Raw genomic sequence first — 6,000 nt, forward strand, 5'->3', positions numbered from 1 at the left:
TTTAGTTTTGATAATAAATATGATTTTCTAGATTAGAGTTTGATTAGTTTCAAGTTTAAATTTTGTATGATTTTATTTAATTGTTGATTATATGATTTAATTAAGTGAATTTAATGATTTATTTATTTGCATTGTAAAGTTTATAATAACATTCGTAGGGTCATCTTTAATTAATTTTTTACACCTTTAGCCGTCGGTCTCTTTGTTTTCCAATTAACGGTTACTAATTAATTTATTTAATTGACGCTTGATTTCTTTTACTAATCTCTTTCTCTCCCTCTTTGTTAACATCCTATTGTTTTCCCAAATTTGATGATAATTCTAATGTACTAAATATGCATATTGTAACGTTTATTTTTATTTTTATTTTACTCCATTTTGCTGCCATGAAGTTAGTACATCTATAACTATTAGTTTATTATTTTATGATATGTTTGGTTTGATATTCTCCCTATTATTATTATTATAAATTTAGTGTTTCTAAAATAGCATGTGTTTTGTATTCTCTTTTTCTATTAATGCATTGTAACTTTTTATGGGAATACTTTATAAGAAAATTGTTTATTCTTTTTTTTTTTTTTTTTTTTTTTTTTTTTTTTTTAAATTGAGTGTTTCTAAATTGATATTTGTTTTGTATTTCATTTTTCCATTGATGCATTGTAACATTTCATGGGAAGACTTTATAAGAACAATTTTTATTTATTGAATAAAATATTATACGTTTAATTTTTTTAAAAATGATACAAAATATAAATAATTATGATATGGAGGATGCTGCTAAATTTAAATGTTGAATAAAATAAGATGAGAATAAAACAATAAAAATGAAATGTATAGCAATAAACACCATATTATTTTAGTTATGCTATGTAATAAAATAATATTATATTTTTATATACTATCTTTATAATGCAATAATATAACATTTAACAACCAATGTGAATAAAAAAGATAACAACATAAAATATAAAACTAAATCGTATCAAGCTGGATTACCTGTCAATTCCAATTTTAGCAAACTAACTGACTTCTAGTAGTCTAAAATTGATTTCTACGATGCATTTGGTGGAGCTTTCAATACTGCATCAATATGTTTTAATGGTCAACCTGTTACACTAAAATTAAAAAAAAAAAAAAATATATATATATATATATATAGAGAGAGAGAGAGAGAGAGAGAGAGAGAGGGGGGGGGCTTTTGTGTGTGGAAAAATATAAATTATGCATGGAATAAGAGAGAGAATGTCAATTTTATAGCATGAGGATAAGAATAAGAAGAGTCAAAAATAAAGGAAGAGAAAAAGATAGAATAATATTAATATTGAGAGTAGTGGGGATATGAAAAGTTGAAATAGAATGAGAAAGGTTGAAGAAAGTTAAGGTAGAGAATAGTGGGAATATGAAAAGTTAAAACGGAATTGAAAATTTAATAATAAATAAGAATAATTAAAAATAAGATAAATTAAATATGATATTTTGATTGTAATATAATAGAGTTTTTAATTCACTTTAAATGTTAAAAAATTGGAAAAAAATTGATAATAACATGGCTGCTGACGTGGCTCAATGGAAGCGTAGCAACATTAAAAGTTACGCTTCAGCTTTTAGTAATATATTGATTGATTTGCATTGCGTTTGCGCGGGAACAAAGGCGCATTCTAACTCAATTCGGTCCTAGCCTTTCAATTGTGCATGTGCAGACATGCGTCAAAATGGGTCAAAATTCACCCTAAAAGTATCCTATTTGAACCCAAATTTTTTGAACCGAAACAAAAATGGGTTGACCGATAATTTGACCTGACCTTTTTTTTTTTTAAAAATAAATTAAAATATTATTGGTTTAATTATTTGTTGAAAGTTTTACAGTGCACAAATCAAACTCAATTGATAATATATAATGATTATTATTATTATTTTTTTAAAAAAAAACTTTTTAACATTTTATGGATAACGACATTCAAATATATATATATATATATTTAACGCCATTTAAATATAATGGTCTTAAGAAAACAATTGAAACTTTTACATAAATGCATGCAAATGAATTAAAAAATAAATGATTGATGTATTTGTAATGAGTAAAGATTTTTAGAAATCCAATAATAAACTAAGTACACTAAAAATATTAAGAACCAAATTGACACAATTGGAAAGTTAGAGATCAAATTAATAAGACATGATGCAAATGATAAAGACCAACTTTATAATTTACCATAATAACAATATTTTTTTTTGTATGCTTTATTGTGTTATCAATGATATCAACTTTGAAAAAAAAAATCAATTTTAAAAGTGTGTGTGTTTAGCAATATAGTTTGTTTCTCAAAAAAAAAAAAAAAATTTGATATCAACTTCAAAAAAAATCAATTTTAAAAGATATATATAGTAAAATGTTTTGAAATAATTCAATTGACATTTTTTTAAAATGATTTTTTCTTAAAAAAAAAAAAAAATCTAGTGAATAGAATTCTCTTCAATAATGAACTAATATAATTTTATCATAGGTTAAGGGCGGACCTTTTTACAATAATTTTAACATTCTTATTTTACATTAATAATGAACTGACATAATTTTAAGAATTCTAAGTGGTCTTAATCCTTATCAATTTTATCCTCCCAATCAGGAGGATACGGATTTATCATTTTTGTGAAAAAGGTTTAATAGTTTTCCAACCATTTGTTGTTCAAGATACTATATAGTATATACACAGGTTGGGATTTCAGGTGACTTAAAATTAATTAAACAAATGATAAATTCTATAATGAAATTATTTCAAGTGAACTGGGCATATTGGACCGAAGCTAAGTCTTTAGATGTTGTAAAACATACAAAACAATTTTTACAACAGTTAAGTTGACTCTCTTTATTAGTTCTCATCCTGGACAATACTAACATCAATTTATCAACTACTGCTCTAGCTAAGTCATTGTTGTAACTTGTAAGAATAAAGTTGTATTTTCGAAATTTAAAGGATAAATTCTATGGATGAAAAATATATTTCAAGAATAAGAAGACCATGAAAAGTACTGGGCCGGAAGTTGGATACCGAATCATCTACTACAAGGTCCCGTATGTCCTTGAGAATCTACTTTAGTTAGAGTAACAGTTGGGTTATTAAATAAGGTTCAATTATCATCCATTTTAGGAAAATTATTTTATGAAGATTTGAAAAGATGGTAAAAAAATTTAGTTACTTTTTTTTTTTTAAATTTTCGCATAAAAAGTTTTCTAAAATGATTTATTAATGAATACCGTAAGGACATTTATTGGTAAAACCCATTAAACAAAGTTGCCATTGAAATATCTGTTCTCTTAATTGTATCCGTACCAATCCTTCATTGTGACTTGTGTTATCACTTATAGAGTCATCACCCATCGGAGCATATATTCAGGGGGGAAAATGAAGGAGAATTCCCCAAGTTGGGTCATACCTGATTCATGGTTCTTCTTGAGTTTCAGTCTTATAATCCAAAGTTGCACTTTTTGGAGCATTTTGTGTTCTGGGATTTGCTTAATTCTGTAATTTTGAAACTAATGCCCCATTTAATATGGTCCCTTAATGTATATTTGGTGCAACATCGACAGGTTGGAGGATTTTCTTTTCCGGGCTGGCAGTGTTTGTGGTATTGTAGTGCTTAATATTGGTTATAGTATTTGTGTAATGGTAGGATGAATTGTCTTGCAGATTGAAAAGCTCCATTTGAAATGGATCATCTATTACAACATTCATGTGTAGCGATTGCTCTTTTATATTATTTCAAGGTATTGAAAACTGATGTAGTGTTCTTTTTATTATTGTTTTCCTTAAGGAGATAGATTTAAACTAAAAATATTAAACCTATCACAAAATTCACAGCACAGATTTATTCTCAAAAAAAAAAAAAATTCACAGCACAGCTAGAATTTAATTGTACCCGCAATTATTCTTATGGTAAAGTACCGCTTGCCTAAAGGTAAAACAACTATACATAATATATATATTAATTAATGCATACACAATTTCATGCACACTTTAAATGAAATAGTAGATATAAAACTACTAATATTCAAAATATAAATGAAATAAAAAGAAGAAGGGGGAGAACATGAATAAATCCTATTTAAAAAAAAAAAATTAGATACATAATTCTAGTTAAAAAACGCACTATTATTACTTTCAAAATTTTAGATGATATGTTATCAAAAAAAAAAAAAAAAAAATTTAGATGATAAAAAATTAAAATAACTATGTAGTAAACAATTTTTTATTGTTTAATTTTTTGTAATTTAAAATTTATGTATCAAAGATGAGTTTATAGATCATATAATAAATAACATTCAATTTGTACTATATTCAACTTGCATTTTAAAAACATAGAGAACATGTAATTCAACAGTGAGATTTTCAAACTATTGATCTAATAAAAAGTTATTAGGTGGTGTAACATTCTTTAAAGTACTAATATGTTCCTCGTAGCATTGTGAATGATTGGTGGCCCTTGTTGCTTCTTTGGAATAGCAATACTCCCTGTACTGATTGGGTTTACTTCTGCGAATGCTCTAAAAATGTAGCATGCAGCATTGCTTATGGCACTTTAACAAATGATCACTTGTAACCATATATCCAGCATATAATTATTTTCATTAATAAAATAGAAATATCAACTTAAAAGAGATTATTAACATAAGCAGTTGATCGCTCACGTGTGTTTAAAGGAATATCTTTACCAACAATCTCTACCCTCAAAGGCAAATGCTTACCTGTAAAACAACCTTGTGCTTGCCTTTCTATTAGACCTGTAACGTTGTGAGGTGGGGGAGGTGCATCTTATATTCGAATTTAGTATTGACTTAGTTTATATCATGGTTGGGTCGGGTGACTCAGGTTTTGGAAGAGGAGACCTGCCACTAAACCTGCCGGCGACAATTTTGGAAGGCAGAGACCCATAGGAGTAGTTGGATTGGGTAGCGGACAGATCGGGTCTGGCTGGGTGTGTCGAGTGGCTTGGATTGGCGGGTGGCTTGGAGAGCCCTAATTTAACTAATACTAATCGAAATTAAGCTTGGCAAATAATCAAATCTTTGCCTTGGAATTAGAAAAAACTAATGTGTCTACCTCTCACTGTCTCATCTATATAAAATAAAACAGAAATATATATAAGAGAGTAAATTCTATGCCTTTGAATATATTAATTAGAAATTAACAAAAATTTAGGAGCTAGCTAGGAGCCTGTCAGGACACGTTTCTGTTGAAGCCATTGGAAAATAGATAGAAACTACTAATAAAATAGAAAAATGACTTATATAATCTAGTTTAGGATTACTGGGAAAAAAATATATATACCAATTTATCGTAGCCTTGCTTGCTTGTCCAATAAAGCTAGAATTGCTCTATTCAAATTTGCTGTAGTATCATTAGGCTCCTGTCATGAAGTATCAGCGATGATTTCATTCCAATCTACAACAATAATGGCTTCAAGTTTTTCGGTTCATTCCAATCAGTGATAGTAATGGCTTCAGTCTTTTTGACAGTGAATTCTATTTACAATCTTCAATTTGTTTATAGTTTTATCTTTTTTATTTTATTTTTATTTTTATTTTTTATAGATGGATAGAATTATATTTTAGCATAATCTAAGTATATATGTGTATGAAACTCCTTCCTAGATATTTGAATTCTGGATTTTGCCCTCCACACTTCACAAATACTTATACCTGTGGAATGACCATTGTGCTAATGGTGTATGGTGGTATAGTTTTATTCTACTGACTTAGGAATACAAATCTTTTATACCATTATTTGTATTCCACTTTATCCTCCACTAATCACAACTTGCTATTTATATATTTGACTTTCCTTATAAAACAATCAAAGTTTAAAATGAAAAATAATCAAACATATGGCAAATTGTGATTAATGGAACATAAAATAAAATGCAAAAAGTGTACAAAAGATTTGTCTTCCTGACTTAGTCACTCGAAGTCTATGTGATAAAGTCCAATTTCTTTATCTTCTG

Source organism: Quercus robur, chromosome 11, assembly GCF_932294415.1.
Source record: "Quercus robur chromosome 11, dhQueRobu3.1, whole genome shotgun sequence".
Classification (NCBI taxonomy): domain Eukaryota; kingdom Viridiplantae; phylum Streptophyta; class Magnoliopsida; order Fagales; family Fagaceae; genus Quercus; species Quercus robur.